Below are 17736 nucleotides of genomic sequence, written 5' to 3'. Positions count from 1 at the left end.
GTGATAAGGTTGCGGCGGCGACCTGAAATCATTGAGAAGATTTGAAATTGTTGAGAACAAAAAGGACTGCGGCGGAATGGAGCTTGTTGCGGTGGATTGGAGCTTGTCGGCAGAGCTCGGATGGAGCAATGGATCTCTGTCTTTTTTTATCAAGGATATCTGTCTCTTTAAGCTTGTAACCATGGATCTCTGTCTTTTCAAGCTTAGGATTCACAAAAAGAGATGAGTTCGCCGTCGTCTTCTGTCGGAGTAAACCTGTCGTCATCTAAGGTCATGAGCTCTGCCACGCCGACGGTTCTTAGCTCGGCCACAAGAACGGCAACTGGAGATGGAAGCTTGTTGTCTCTCTCATTTGCCTCCCTATCTTTCTCTCAATGTTAGTTAGGTCATTGGAGATTATCAGAGATTGAAAAAAAGAATTTTCGTTATTTGATTTAATGATAATTAAAGAACGTCGTGGATGAATTGAAAAATGTATAATTATAAAACTTAAAAGAAAATGTTTTGAACATTTTAAAATTAAAAATATGTAAAAAACAAATCCTCTGAACAAAAAAAGAAGGAGAATTTGATCTGAGAAAGAATAAGTTGATAAGAAAGAGAAAAATGAGACACATTTGTTAGCTTGTTTAGTTAGCTTATAAGTAGAAAGTAGATTTGGTTAAAGAAAACTATCCTAATAGAAAGAAATGTCTTATAATGTAACATTAAACTAGAAAAAGTGTCTTATAGTGTAAATGTTTCTTATTGAACTCCTACAAACTTAAGACTAACGTCTTTTCAAGTTCGTATTTAAGTGACGTTGGAGGTGATGAAAGCTTTGATTCGAAATCAAGTGGCAATTGTCTGTTTGTATATAGTTTTGAGAGTGCATTACCTAATGAGACACATTTGTATCTTTACTTTCACAATATGACACTTTACGCTGGAGAGGCACTTTCTCCACACAGGTGGCAACTGCTGGACATATATACCCCTCGCTGGCTTAACTGGGACATGGAAGAGAGGTTTGGCGTTTTCTGAATCGTTGGTCTGAGGAGTGCAACTAGATCGTATGGTTAGAGTTATTTAAACTTTTCTAGTACTACTTTATTTATCCCCTTTATTTCTTTATGTGATTATTTGAACATATTAGAGTATATAAATAAATAATTTGATATCATAAATTATATATTTTTGTTCTCTACATTTTAAGATCCATATTAGTATATTTTTGAACAAATACAAATTGTGGATTAAATGTTTGTGGACAAATAAAATATGGACAATATTATAAATATTGCGTCTATAGAAAAAAAAGATGTGGATATGGACATAGTAAATATTTACAAAAAAAAAGTGGACATGATTTAGTGTTGATTAGAGAAAAGTGATTTCATATTAACTTAATTATTAAGAGTACAGAATAGATCATGATACTTTCATATTAAACACATACATGATTTGTGTGGACAAGATATGTTTAAGAAAAAAACATTTGTGGATGGATGATTTTGGACTAATTTTTTTAATAAAAGGGATAAAGAACTTGAAAGGCTCGTAACATTGTAATAAAGATTATAAAGAAAAAGTTCAAACACATATTTACAGTTTTTAAGATATTAGATGGATTTCAGTATAAGTATGCTATCAACCACATAAAAACATGTTTTTTAAGCTTGGCTTAAGAACCCAGTAACAGAAACAGAACAAAAGAACCCATGCAAATAAACTAATTGTTAACACAGATCAATGCAACAATTATAGAACAACATTACGTTTTTGATGTTTTAGTGAATACATCATTCAATTTGAATTCTCAATAAACTGAGTAATCATACACACTTTATTTTAAGACTCACGTGACTACAACAACCAAATAATGAACAAAATAATCAATGGAGCTCGGACCTGCTCGTCATCGCGTCCTCTCCACACCGGAGCTCGGACCTGCTCGTCATCGCGTCCTCTCCACACCGGAGCTCGGACCTGCTCGATTTCCCGTCTTCCTCTCCACAACGGAGCTCGGACCTGCTCGCTGTCATGTCACCTTCTCCACACCGGAGCTCCGTCATCTCTCCCGTCCACAAAATCTCAAAGGTTGACAATTGAGCTTCTTCGATTTTGCCATGCTTTCTCGACTCCGATATAGGTTTGCGATGGGGTTAGTTCTTCAGTAGTCTTGCCTTTCTTCTTTGGCTTAGATTTCGTCATCGTTCACTAAAGAGAGTAAAAAGGTAGATGAGAATTATCGGAAAGTGGAGAAAGATGAATAAAGACGTGGAGAGGAAATCACATAATCAAAACCAGCCTGATAATTCTGGGTTCTTGGTTTTCTTCGACAAATTATGAAGAAGGAGGAGAGAGTTTTGGGAAAATTAGGGTTAGAAAATTTGAGAAAGTAAATCTGAGATCCAAAATAGGTATTGGAGAGAGAATATAGGGAATATATGACTTTTCAAAAAAATAAGAAATAGTTTTTGAATTACTTATTTTTATTGCCTAATTAGTTTTTGTGGAAGTAAAGTAATCGGTTAGTTTCTACTTTCTAGTTAGAATGAGAAGAGAGAGATTGTGTAGTTGGATCTTATTTGAGGGCAAGAAGGACAATGCACATCAATAAAGTGCCTCTCCAGCATCAAGTGTCTGTATGTGTAATTCATAAGTCATAATGTGTCCTAGAGAGTAAAAAATTCATTATAGAACTGATCATTACAAGCCGTAGTACTTATTTATATTGTTTATTAAATAACTATCTGAATCATATAGCTAGACTTGTTACTAAAGACAAAGTCTCCTACATTAGAAAATATCTTAAATAATATAAAAGAGACATAGATCAATCTAATTATCACTAATTAATTTTATGTTAGAAGTCTATTTAATTTTACATGATATTAAAATCTGATTTATGATGTCCAATCCAAAAAGTATCTTAAATAATATATAAGAATATTGATGACCAATACATTTATCATCGATTGGTTTTATGTTGGAATCACATCTAACTTAGTATTATAGCATTTAGATAATTAGATGATGTAGATCCGTCATCCTTATATGGCATTGACTTATCAAATGGATTCTAGTAAACAAACTGATGCAGAGATAACATTCTAAGTATTTTAATTATTTGTTTATTAATAATTTGATAATTATTTTTATTATATTAGGATTTTACGGTTTTCTTATATATAGCCGTTTATGCTTATGTTTGTATGAAGTTCATAATTTGATTAATAAAAGTTGAGGATTTCTGTGTGTTCCTTGTTTTCGGTAGATCATTGGTAATCTCAACGAATTTAAGAAGACATTGATCTTAGGTATTCTTAGACTAAATAAGATCATTGTGTTATCGTAGCTTCCGCTACATCAGGTGGTATAGAGCTTGTATTTTGGTTTCTTAATCAAAATTCGATTCTGGATCATGGAGACTTTGTTCGTGGAAAGTGAAGTTATTGTTTAAAAAAAAATTGTTGGAGTCCAATTTTCGATGTTTACAATGATGAGGGTGGAATCCAAGTCAAAAGCAATGAATTTGATGACGAGATGGACAGCGTAAAAGATGATATTGCTCTCCCAACATTTGAGTTAGGTTTTGGCAAAAAAAAAAAAACATTTGAGTTAGGTCACGCAGGATGCAACAACTGGGAAACGTAGACGTTGAGATGGGCTTTTACAAAACAAAGCCCAACGGAAGTGTTTCTTAAAAGATCAAGCTTTTAGATACATGGGTGAGTATGGGAAGCTGTCGGTGGGTTCTGTATGGTACAGTGATATTGCGCAGAGACATGTCCCGTCTTGCTATATAATTATGGAGAGTGATTGTATTCAACAATTCTTCATGGCACGTCTGGTACATCATTATGCACAAGTCAACGTTGTTGAAATATGTCAAACATGCTTACTTGTTTGGCAAGAATACTATCATTGGATGGTTAAGAAGAGAAGAAACAAATTAATTAAAGACCACGGTTAAAATTCAAGGACGAATCTTCTCCAACCCGGAAAGAATGATGCAGAGATAACATTCTAAGTATTTTAATTATTTGATTTATTAATAATTTGATAATTATTTTTATTATATTAGGGTTTTACGGTTTTCTTATATATAACCGTTTAAGCTTATGTTTGTATGCAGTTTATGATTTGATTAATAAAAGTTAAGAGATTTCTCTATGTTCTTTGTTTTCGGTAGATCATTGGTGATCTTAACGAATTTAAGAAGACATTGATATTAGGTATTCTTAGACTAAATAAGATCTTTGTGTTATAGTAGCTTTCACTACATTACAAACTGTACATGATGAAAAGAGGTGTTATCTGTTTATGTGTTGCGGGTGTTTGAATATAAATAAGACAATCTCATGTATACTTTGGATGAGTTATGATACCGTAGTGTGCTGCAAGTCGTCCGTAGTTAATTAGTTTTACATGTTCGACATAAATGAGATATGGCTCGATAGCAAACGGATACGTGTCAGAATACAGCCTCGATTGAAGCTTCACATTGTTTTCGTTAAATGAGTATTAAAGGGTACAAAGATTAAAAAGATAAAACTAAGCGTAGAGAATCTTGAGTATTTATTACAGTATATATATTAGAAATTCCATGGAAAGCTTGTGGTACATATCTGGCAATATTCGAAGAGTTAATTATTTCTTGATCGAGCCCTCTACATTTTAGCTTATCCTTGTTCTATTTGTCATGAATCCTTTTTATTTTTAATTTGGCAGTATCTCGAACTTCTGGAAGAGCTCAAAATCCCACTATATATTAAAAAAAAAGTCACTTTAGTGAGATCTGGTGACGTGTCGCTCATAGGTGAAGTTTCAAAAAAATTGTTATAATTTGATTGGTCGATTGTTTTTAATTTTTATTTATTTAAATTAGATCTAAAAATTTAAGGTAAGTCTAAAAATATTTAACATCACTTGCCATACTATATAAAAATATTACAAATTTCTCAAAATTATAGAAAGATTAATAATATTATATTTATTACTTTTAATATTTATAAACTATAAAATATAATGAACGAATTTTTTAATAAGATAATTATAATAGTTTTATACTCTACTTGATGAATTGTATTCGAATATAATTATATAATAACTATTTTAAATATTACAAAATCCAAACATGTTTATTAATATGATTTTAAATTATTTATCGTTGCTTACAGAATAAATTTATCAGAATTTTAAAATTATTTATATAGTGCTATAAATTATTTATAAAAATATAAATCTGACTATATATTGATTGAAAAGTCACATAAGTGATTTTTTATTACGTGTTGATCATAAATGAACTCTTCAAATTGTTATAATTTGATTGACCGATGATTTTTAATTTATTTATTATAATTATATCTAAAAGGAAAGAATAATTCAATTACTACTTTCCAAATAATCTACATAATACTAGAAATAATTATTTATGATAACTAATTGTTGAAACTATGAAAAAGTAATAACACGATCAATTTTTTATATATTTATAAATTACATAAAATAGTAAACAAAAGTATTTATTTGAATTGATATAATGATTTTATATTCGTAGAGAAAGAATTATATTTGTATATAAAGTATCATAATAACTATTAATGTCTAATAATTCAATGCATGTTTTATAAATCATTTATAAAATTATAAATACATTCATAAAAATCAGACGTTTTAAATTATTATAAGAGGTTCTAAGTCATTTATAGAAGCTTATACATTAATTTATAAAATACCTTTTGAAAATGTATCCTCCTATTACAATATTTTGATTTTTTTTATTTTTAATAGTAAAATTCTTCAACTATGTTTACTTAGTGTAGAAACCCATAAACTAAAGATTTACTGGTAGTACTAGTTATGACATGTTAGAGTTTAATTTATTAAATAAAGTTTGTTTAGGGGGTTTTTCATTAAATTTTTAGTTTGAGGGTTTTTACCCAAAACAAACTTAGTTGAAAAGTTTTAACGTTAAAATTCCTTATTTTTTTCTTATTATCTATTATTTAAATCTTTATAGTGGGATTTGTTTTTATCAAAAACGAGTTGCAATCAATTGACGAGATATCTTCTTTCATAATATCATGCATTTAATATTTAAATATACATATATAGCAAGATTTGAGTTACCAAAATTATGTATATATTATAACCAGAATATCTTTAAAATTTATTAGAAGATATTCTATCTCATAGCTGAATTAAAATTTATTAGAGGATATTCTATCTCATACCTTCTTTTGAAAACTAGGTCATTTAGAAACTTAAACTAATTTGCTATATAAATATCACGCCACCCCTATTAGTTTCATGCATCTATCTTTTAAGTTTTCATATGTTTTTGATCGTTCTAATTTAAATTCTACATTTGTGATATTCTCCGTTTATTTTTGTTCTCTTCTTCTCCATATTGTATCTCTATCTATATTTTTGCATCAGTAGTGATTCAACTAACAAAAAGAGACGACTCAGTTTATCCAGGAACTGATCATCCCTTTCGAAAAAAGTAATTTTTTTATCAAGTTAAATCACTTATCAAGAATATAATATAAGATGTGTATGCTAATCAAGTGCAATTTATTTATTGTGTGTGATCCTTTTCGGTACGTCCGAGAGCCAAAGGTAATCTCAAAGCTTTTTAAAAACTTTGAAACTCATTGACGTTGTGCTATCAATTATATAATTTGTTATCTTTTGGGGATTGTTTACATCTTTAAATATTTTTGTTAGAATTACCTCTTTTCTGACTCAAGGCTTAGAGAAGGAAACCATAAATCATCTGTGATGTTACAATGAAACCAAAGATAATAAATCTTAGGTAATTCAAATCTCTCTTTTATATTTCATGGCTGATTTTTTTATTAGGGTTATGCGTGAAATATTTGTTTTTTTTCTCAATTATATTTTTCTAATGTTTTAAGATTAGTGTTAAATGTGATCGTTTTCTAAACGTTCTAATGTATTCTTTGTTCATATGAACATAATATAAATATCAATATGTAACATCGAATCTTTCATATTAACCATATACATGTAACATAAGTATTATATAGTTATAATTATGTAATTATTAATTTAATATTAATGTTAATGTCCATACATGCGTACGGGCGGTCCACCTAGTAACTTTTAAAGAGAGATGCAGTCAATGAATAAACTCTTTCTTTGTATATTGAAATAGGTCATAAACAAAGAATTCATATTTGCATAGTTATACGATAGAGTGTATTGAAGTGTCTTTGAATCTATATTGCTTATCAATCCAAAGTTCGTTTTCCAGTAAATCACCATCGAGTAGTTATGAATCCCTTCTTCTAGGAGGTATAATAAAGTAATCTAAAGATCACGGCGACGAGGCTGTAAATAATATGATAGTTACCTCAAGAGAAAAAAAAAAAAAAACAATGATGATGAACAAAGTTATTATTTTTATGATAAAACTACCTAGATTCATGCACATATAATTTAGATTAAATAATATTTTGGTGGAATTGTATAGGAAATTTCGTCGTGCATGTTAATGTTACATAATAGTCTAGCTGTTAAAACTTTGCAAAAGCTCAGACAATTCAACGGACAAGATTCATCGACATCTAACATCAGCTTAGACCGATTTGTAAGGGTTATTGGTTCGAGTATTTTAATGGATTTAAAAAAAGGTTTTGGATTTACAAATTATTGACAAATCCTTTGATTTCAAAATCAAACAAACAGTTTTAAAAATCAATAATATAAATTTCAGAATCAAAATAAGTGGATTTTATAAATGAATGGAATGGACTTGAAACTAATTCATCATCATCTTCATGCGATCTATATTTTCTTCTTCTGAAATATCTTGATGTCGAGGAAATTCTGCCTTCATATTTGATAATGTATACATTTAATAAAAAGCTTAAAACCTATCAAAACAAGCACCAACATATTGGTAAGTTTGACAAAATAAAATTTTCTTGTTTCATTTGATGGTGTTTCTTTTTGATTTGTGATTGGTTGTGTTATTTGAATCACAATAATATGATAATCAATTCAGTATGTAGGCAAGACACGATTCATTTGTATGGTTACTGTCAATATTCCAGCAGGTCTTGCGTAGACAATGACAACAAAGACATCACCGGAGTTGCTTCCTTTAAGTGCACAAAAAAAACCTAGAACATAATTAATAATTAAATTTCTCGACTATTTTCTCTTACCCTGTTCTCGTATTTCTATCGAATCTAACTACGGCTTTCTCAATAGACCTCTTACCTGATCCACTCGGCCTCATATTCGGAGTTTGTCCCTGTGATGGAACGCTATAAATCAAAATATCAACCTATGGAAGAGCTTAACAATAACGATAACGTCTTTATTGTCTTTGTTTCCATGGTCGCTTTGACTTCTAGATACTATACTGTAAGGAACAATCGAAAAACCAATAATTCTAAAGTGCCTATAATTTATTTGAAAATTTTTCTCTAGGGTTCTCCGTATAGATTTTTATTAGAAAAAATATATCAATGAGACAAATCCAATCAAAATAACAAGGTATAACCCAATATTTGCTTCTTTGTATTTTACTCTTTAAAACATTTATAAATCTATTCAAATCCAAATCCAAATCAAATGTTTAATCAAATCCTTACAATTGAATAACACCTGATTTGAAAATCTATTTTGGAATCACAAACAAAACCAATAACAGTGGATTTAAATAAGAATTTAAAATCATAAAACCAATAACAATAGATTTGATTTGAATTTCCAAATCCATTAAAATGTAGAAACCAATAACTATGAGTTTTTTTTTCTTGTTTTTACTTTGCTTTCCTTTTAGTTGTCTCCATAATAGACATATTTTAATAGACTGTGTTTTATACACTAACAAGTTTTTTATGTACGAGTTCTTTTAGATCAACTAATAATTAACTTGGTTTTAAGATAGTCTCGTAAACTAAACGCTCTAATCACGCTCTGCAGTCCAATTCTCTGGTTCTGTTATATTGATTAAGCATTGATGCAAAACATATGTGAAGGTGAACAACATTATAAGATTCCTTTGTTCATCCTTGCATTGCATGCCTTACCGACCTACCTAACACATCAAAACGGAGCCCTAGAATAACTTGCTTTTATATCATCTTATTTTAATTAATAGTTGTTTTCAACTTGTATTGCTTAAATAATTTCGTCTCAAATATAAAGTTTGTTTTGCCGGATTGACTTGTTGATTGATTATAATAGGCATTTTAAAGCATTTTGAAGTTGACCGCTATATATATTATATAACTTCATTACAAACCACAAATCTTCATTTGGATTTTATTCTGCAGCCGTCCAAATATAATTAATTAGCATAAATTATATCATAAGTCAGTACTTAGATGACAATGTAGATTTTTAAATGACCCAATTCCAAAATAAACCACCAAAAGGAGTCATATATAATAGAAAAATTACTCAGATTAACTCTAATCTTTTAGTTAATTACTAGTTTAACTCTATGCAATCAACAAATCTGAATATAGGTACATAAAGATCAAATAACCCCAATAGTTCTTCTTTACTACAATATTGCCATTATCAATTTAATTCATTAACAAATTTAAAAACTAAAGAAAAATAAAATAGTTTTTCCTTTCGTTGTACGTCGATAGAAACAAAAATAAATATTCGCAAAAATCCATTAAACATCTTACAAATACGGGCATACGGGCATATGAGTCAGTTATGAATTCATTTGTTTTAACTTGTTCCAAAAATCCATTAAATTGCCTTTGATTTCCAATATCTATAGGCAGTGTGTTTTGCGGTAATGTTAGCAAAACTTTCTTTGGATACATGTAGTTCAACTCAACATCGTAAATCTCCATATCGACATTGTGCGCTCTGATCACCATATGAACAAAATTCTTGTAGCTTGTTTTGTGGTTCACTGGTATTATCTTGCTTCTCTTTCCTTTATCAACACCGAATAACCATTTGGGTTTTCCATGTATCCATTTACAGCAAACAATTTTACGTGAGCCATAATTGAAAAAAGAAACTCAATGACACAAGAAACGTAACCTCTCGTTGAAGAAGAAGACGTGATGGTTGGTTTGTACATTAGGGTTTTTTTCCTTCTTGGTTTAAATTAATTGGTTTAGTTAATTTATTTCGGTTTATTTAATTTAGTTTGTTGGTTAGAAAGATTTCGGTTTAATTTAATTGACATATCTATACTATTATTTGCGAAGTAAATTTTTGCAATCGAGCTCTCACGTTAAAAGTTAGAGCGGTTAATGTCGTTGTTACCCTTAATGAATTTTTATATATAATAATTTAATTAAAAACGAATTTTATATTAATAATATTAAATTTCTAAAAAGATAATTCTCATATATTTTGTTGTTATCTTGAAATAATATTTTATATTTCTAAAAAATAAGATAATACTTATATATTGTGTTGTTATCTTTAAATAATATTTTTATTATAAAAATTAAGATATAAAATAATATATAATTAAATATTAAGGGCGGTTAATATCGTTGTTACCCGTAATGAATTTTTATATATAATAATTTAATTAAAAACGAATTTTATATTAATAATATTAATTCTAAAAAGATAATTCTCATATATTTGTTGTTATCTTGAAATAATATTTTGTATTTCTAAAAAATAAGATAATACTTATATATTGTCTTGTTATCTTTAAATAATATTTTTATTATAAAAATTAAGATATAAAATAATATATAATTAAATATTAATGAAGAAAAAACATTTGTATAAAAATATATTCTAAAACATTTCTAATATATGAGTGTTTTGAAAAATTCAACACAATAATTAGTATATATATATTTAAATGAAATTTTTGGTGGTATATAAATTATTTTATCTTTTGTATAAACTTGTTAAGAATATAAATAATAACTTAATATATTGTTTTTGAATTAACAAAATAAAAAATAATATATATCTATAAGAAGATTATGCCCGCATGTGCGGACAAGACATCTAGACTATTATTGGCGAAGTAAATGTTTGCAATGGAGCTCTCACGTTAAAAATTAGAGCGGTTAATATCGTGTATACCTTTAATGAATAATTATATAAATTAGTCGAAATATAAAAACGAATTTCAAATCTATCTGATTAAAAAATAATTAAAATTAATAATAAATCGTTTATACCCTTAATGAGTTTATACCCTTAATGAATAATTATATAAATTAGTCGAAATATAAAAACGAATTTCAAATCTATCTGATTAAAAAATGAATAAATTAATAATAAATCGTTTATACCCTTAATGAATTTAAAATATATCTGATTAAATAAGTGATTAAAATTAATAATAATAAGAATTATCTAAAATATAAATAATTAAAAACGAATTTCTATTAATACTATTATATTTATATATTATATTAGATAATTGACTATAAATAAAAATAATAAAATTTTCAAAAATAAAAACATGTTTTAAAACATAAGATAATTGCTAGATATATTCTATTGTTATCTGAAAATAATATTTTATTAAAACATGTTTTAAAACATAAGATAATTCTTACATATATTCTGTTGTTATCTGAAAATAATATTTTATTATAAAATTTATAGTTAGATATAAAAAAATTTATAATGAAATGCCAATCAAACAAATAAATATATTTTCTAAAATATATGTGAATGTCTTTAAAATTTAACACAACAATAAATATATATATATATTGATAAAAAGTAATGAATATATATATTAATAATATTTTATTTATATGTTATATCTGATAATTGACTATAAGTAAATTTAATAAAATTCTCAAAAATAAAATATATTTTTAAAACATAAGATAATTCTTAAATATGTTGTGTTTTTATCTGAAATAATATTTTTTATTATAAAATATAAAATATAAAGTTTAATTTTTGATTTATCTTTTTTTAAATATAAGAATATTATGCCCGCATGTGCGGGCAAGACACCTAGTCTGTATTGTTTTAAAAATCAGAATCTAATGGTTAAATCCAGTTTTCATAAACCAGTTTGGTTAAATAAATTTATTTAATTTGTGGCCAAAGAATTATTAAATCTGTCGCCAAAGTAAAAAACAATCTGTCAAATTGTAGTTAAATCTGTGGTCAAAAGATAAAGAAATTTGTCAAATTCATATTAAATCTATCAAAATTAAGTAAATTTGTGGTCAAAAGATAATAAATCTTTTAAAACTAAAATAAATCTGTCAAAATTAGAAAAGTCGGTAGCCAAAGGAAAAACAAATCTATCGAATCCTACATAAGTTTGTCAAAAATAAGTAAATTTGTGGCAAAAAAAAAAAAATCTGTGACCAAACACGACAGATATATCAAAATAAATCTGTAGAAATCTAATTAAGCCTATAGAATTAAAGATAAAGCTGTGGCCAAATAAAAATAAAAATAAGTATGTAGCTACATAAAACATGGACAAAATAAGTCTGTGAGTAATGGTATTTTCGTAATTATTATTTTTGATTACAAAAAACTTCAGGGTAAATAGGTATAAAATTTAAATTAATAATTAAAAAAAATTAGAGTTATTATAGTAATAAACTGATGAATTAGGGTTACACTAACTTTTTCCCATTATAATAAAGTTTTTTTTTATAAGAATGTGAATTTTCATTATAGGATAATGACACAAGGCACAATTTGTCTTTGAAGATCAAATCCTAATGCATCAATAGAGACTAATCAAAGCAGAGGTCCAACAAGGCCTCAAAAAAAGATAAAAAAGACTTTGGAAGACATAAAGGTTTAATCAAAACCACTGAAGATTTGATTAAAGCTTAGCGAGTAGGGGATTGTCCGAAACAGCTATGGATTTTCCGTAGACCAGGCGCAGAGTCTTGAAACCGGTACCTGCAAATATATATTAAAAAAACGGGTAAATAGGTACGTGGCTGATCAACACAAATAAGATAACTTCATATATAATTTGGATACATTATGCAAAATTGCTATAGGTGATTAGTTAGTTACTTAGTTATAAGTTATAACTTATAATATGTTCGATCGACATCTTTCATATGTGTGTGTATGTGTGTGTGTGCGTTTAGTAGGTATATGTAATGACTCAATTAATAAGAGATGGATACGTGCCATTATGTCACATTACTATAGTTCTTATAGTATTATTCTTAAATGTTAGTAAGCGATCCAAAGTGACAAATAAAGACTAGAAATTAAAAAAAAAAAAGAATCTTAAGTGCTTAAACTATATAAAATTAGAACTGGCACATGTCAACTAGTTTCTAATACGATAGATTGAGAGAAATAAATAATTGATGAAATTGATAACTGTTCGGGTAAACATAGGTGAATCATTTATTTTATAACCGTTTATCGTCACGTATAAAATATAATTTAGTTTTGTAATTTAACTGTTAAGCCTTCCAAATTGATATACAGGCACAATGTATAGTAGTGACACCTAGCAATTATTGAGACCAAATTGTCTTTACTCGCGGTTTGGACTCGCTTATGCCCTTTATTGAGTGGTCGAACGCAGACATAACAACCATGTTATCTCTTTGCAGTAACGAGCGTAAGGCTATTCTGTCTCTCTAGTACGTCTCCTCAAAACGACCTAGGCACTTTGTCAGGGGCCATAGTGCAGTAACCCGTCGTCCATATATAGTTCAATAACTGTGTTACATTGTTTCGCTCTTATCATATGCCTACAGAGGCGGAGCCAGGTAAAGCACTTTGGGGTCCTGTGCCCCCGTACAAATTATTTAGGGATCCCAAATTATTGATATTTTAATTTTCGTATGTAAAAATATAAAAATTCTATTAGAACAGGTGGAAAAATTGTATTACCCATAACAACGCAAGTTCAAACTCACCTTTTGACTGCTTTCATTGTATCACCAATTGTACACCCACTAAATAAACATCATGGATTCACCCATGTATGCATATTTCGTTTTCAGTACGAAAATGGATAATATCCACTCACCAATCCTTCATGTAATAGAAAACATAAAAACATGTGTTGCTTGAATAAATGTTGTATATAACGGTTTTAAGTCCAAAACAATAGAGGAATTCGCCAAAACAGATGTCACCAATGACAACATGCGCTATATTTAGGCAAGGCATTTTATCCGTTAAATTTGATTTGTTTCGTTATTTATTTCTATTCGATATCCGTAAATTATCGGAGCAAAGCAAATATTAAAATTTAATATCCGTTAAAACGAATCAAATCATAAATATTAAAATTTTAGGTGGTGGATATCCGCTCCGTTCTGACATAGATATAAATACATGTAAGTCTATGATTAAAAATGAAATTTTAAATATAAAATATTATGTTATAACTACTTTTTAACATAAAAAACTGATAAATTTCATTCCACATTTTTATGAAAATATTAAATCAAGAAAGAAAAATAAAATATTTATAAAGTTTATCATTTTTCTAAATTTACTTGTGTTTTTATTATCATTTTTATATATTTATTTGTGTTTAACAAAGCATATGAGATATTTCTAACCGCAAATATTTGTAATTTACGAAGAAAATTATAAATACCAATTTTTTTGCGAATATTCTCTTCGCGCCCAGTCCAGTTATATTGTCTTTGAATATTTTGATTATACATGAACTTTTGATCTAGCTAGTATCCGGCTTGAAATTATACGTCGGGCAAATTCGGTTAATTATTTAATTATTCTATCCGCAATAATATATTTTTTTTATTAATTTTATTAAAATAATAAAAATATAGGTATGCACTCTTATATTTATTTCTACATCTAGGATCCGATTTGTATCATTATCATTGATAATAAGAGGAACTTAAGCATTATGGCAAAAAAAAGTTTGATTTATAGGGAGAAGAAGAGGTAAAAATTAGAACAAAAATATCATTTGATTCGTCGATCCTTAAAAAAAGAAATAAGTGAGATTCCGTCGCTAAGTGAGAAGTGGAAAATTCATGGAAAATTACAATCTCCACCGCGTAATAGTGCACCTACACGTCTTCATCGACGTTGCTTCTCGACCGGAAGACCGAGAGTTAACTATCGAGACTTTGGACTATCTGGACACATCCTTCGAAATGCTAATTTTTTTATGGGGTATGAACTATAGATACTCTCAGAGGGACATACTTTTTTGACTAACATGAATTTACTTATTATATACTTCTCTTAGGTTTGTGAATTTGAAACCTCACTTTTTCATCATAAAATAATTTATGAGTAACAAAATACAATGTATACCATTTTTCCATCTTGGTGTGGAAGAAACCCAATTTTACTCTATACATGTTTTCTGGGGTTTTAACAATTAAAAGAAAAACAAAAATTTAATATATATGAGAGAAGAAGAATAGATTTTAAATGATTTTTCAAATGAATTATTTTGAGAAAAATTTCAATACATGTTTGTTTATCTATAAATAATTCAATTTTAGCTAAACATTAAAATTTAACTAAGCAGCTAAATTATAATAATACTACTATTTAGATTTTAGAAATTTATTGACTGTATATCAATGTAGATGTTCTAATGATTACATGAGTATTAACATGTTATCCGACTATATGAAATTGCATTTTTTTTTTGAACACATATGAAATTGCATCTATAAGAGGAAAAAGGGTAAGAAAGCATGACAAAGCGATGGCAATTTGGGTTGCGTGGCATTGACAGATTTCTTTAGTTTTTCAGGATAATTTTTCTGGTTTTTTTTAAACTCTTTCGCAGACAATAGTAGTATTGCTTGTAACAAAATTTTTGACGTGAATAAAATTAAAATTAAGACTATACGAGATTTGCCGCTCATTAGATGGACTCATTGGAAAACAGTTTTCATTTTTGTCAACTCAGATTCATTAAGCACAACATTCACATGCATAAGGAGAAAGAGATAACCCTTAACAACAGGAAAATTAATGATATAATTGGTAGTTTATAAGATATAAAATTAATAATTAGCAGTGCGACAAAAGATCATTATTAAGTGGTCGTAGTATTACTAGATCGTTTTCCGCGCTACGCGCGGATAATTTATTTTTAAATGTTAACAATTTTACAAAAACAATTTATGCCTAACATTTAGTATGAGAATGGAAAAAATGACATGGACTGATTCTGGTTGTTTGAATATTGAATGTAATTTTATTTTGGATTTTCTAAACTGTAATAAAATTGTATTTATTAGTTTTTTTTTAAAATACCAAGACTAATTTCAGAATACAAAAACTGTTTGAAATACAATCGAAATGTTGCTTTTAGTTGGGTTTCTTGAAGATTATCCTTTGAATTGTATAGGGATTTTTTTTTGCTCGAAATCATGCATTAAATTTTGATTTTATCTTGTCTCTGTAGATAATGTTTGTCACCACAATAATTTTATATTTATGATTACTTATGCTTTTCAGCTTTGTGAAGATAGATACTTAGTTGACTTGTTGTGAAAGTTTTACAGTCGGTGTATAATATAAGTTTTACATAAGATGGAAGGTATGTTAGAAATGTTAAATATCTTTCACAGGTACATGTTTCTACTAAGCATATAATTAAAAAAAGTATATATGATCTTTCCTCAATTACTATTTTACAAATTATGTATTTATAAGTTATACAATTTTCAAAAAGAATAAGTTGTGGTGACCAATATAATGACTTTACATTTTATATAAAACATTATAATAGATATTAATTTAAAGAAAATTCATAAATACACTATATTTATATATTCTATGCTTTAATTATTTTATTATTTAAAACATTATAAATACACTATATTGTATTTATATATTCTATGTTTTAATTACTTTATTATTTAAATATCTGATTTATATCGTTTGAACAGTTTTATCATTTAAAACTATAATAAAAGTTCTCGATTTGATTGATCTGGATCTCTTCCACATAGTGTGGTTGATCTACACTTCTTTTACTTAATATGCATAATCTACATGATTTGCGCTGTTTGAACTATTTTTATCGGTTAACCTTAGAATTGGGTCAAGCCTTAAGACAATTCATATCATAACAGTATATTATCTTGTTAAGAATTTCAAATTAATAAAATCTAATTAGTCACAACATCATTAGATTTTTATGAACGATTTTGTTATATATAAATTTATGAGGTAATGTTGTTTGAAAGTTTTGATACCTCCAGAGATTCCAGTAAGCACACCGGTTTATTAGGACATGCACATGTGGTCCACCTCTACTTGCCTATCGAAACAACACCAACTTTGGTATCGAACCAATTATTATGTTAAATCATTTATTTACGGGATCCCTCTATTTACAAATATTGCTTGTGGTCCAAGTTAACCTTGTTCAGAAGGACAACCACCAACTCGCGTTGAATTTGAAAAGCAACAAAAAAATGGAAATTCATGAACCAGAAACACAAATAACAATCTCAAAGCTAATTAGTCATTATTCCCAAATTTTATTACAAATAAATACACAGCAAGCAAAAAAAGAGTTCGATTCTCGAAAACCCTTTTAGCTCACCATCTCAAGATTCGATTCCACAAAATGGAGTTAGTATCCAAAAAATCAAATCATCAATTGAACAAAATATTAACATAATAATTGAATAAATAGCCAACAAACTTTTCATAAAAATGAGAGCTTGACGAACCTTATTTTATTTTGTCAGACCACTAATAATATTATTGGCATGCTTTACAAAGAAGATCTAACAATGACGTAGCTTTCCTCTTTTTTTTTTTCAAATATTTTTTTTAGAA

At 27.8% G+C, this 17736-nt stretch overlaps 1 long non-coding RNA gene across 1 annotated transcript; it reads right to left on the bottom strand.

Moving 5' to 3' along the window:
* Positions 1-1681: 1681 nt before the first annotated feature.
* LOC106356184 lies at positions 1682-3081 on the bottom strand. The gene is made up of 2 exons (XR_007335227.1): positions 1930-3081; positions 1682-1890 (listed from the first exon to the last, which is right to left on the bottom strand). It is a non-coding gene; the product is annotated as an uncharacterized LOC106356184 (long non-coding RNA).
* Positions 3082-17736: the final 14655 nt, after the last annotated feature.

This window comes from Brassica napus, unplaced genomic scaffold (assembly GCF_020379485.1).
Source record: "Brassica napus cultivar Da-Ae unplaced genomic scaffold, Da-Ae ScsIHWf_3088;HRSCAF=3902, whole genome shotgun sequence".
NCBI classification, from domain to species: domain Eukaryota; kingdom Viridiplantae; phylum Streptophyta; class Magnoliopsida; order Brassicales; family Brassicaceae; genus Brassica; species Brassica napus.
The sequence above is the reverse complement of the archived record's forward strand: the minus strand, read 5'-3'. Positions and strand labels throughout refer to the sequence as shown.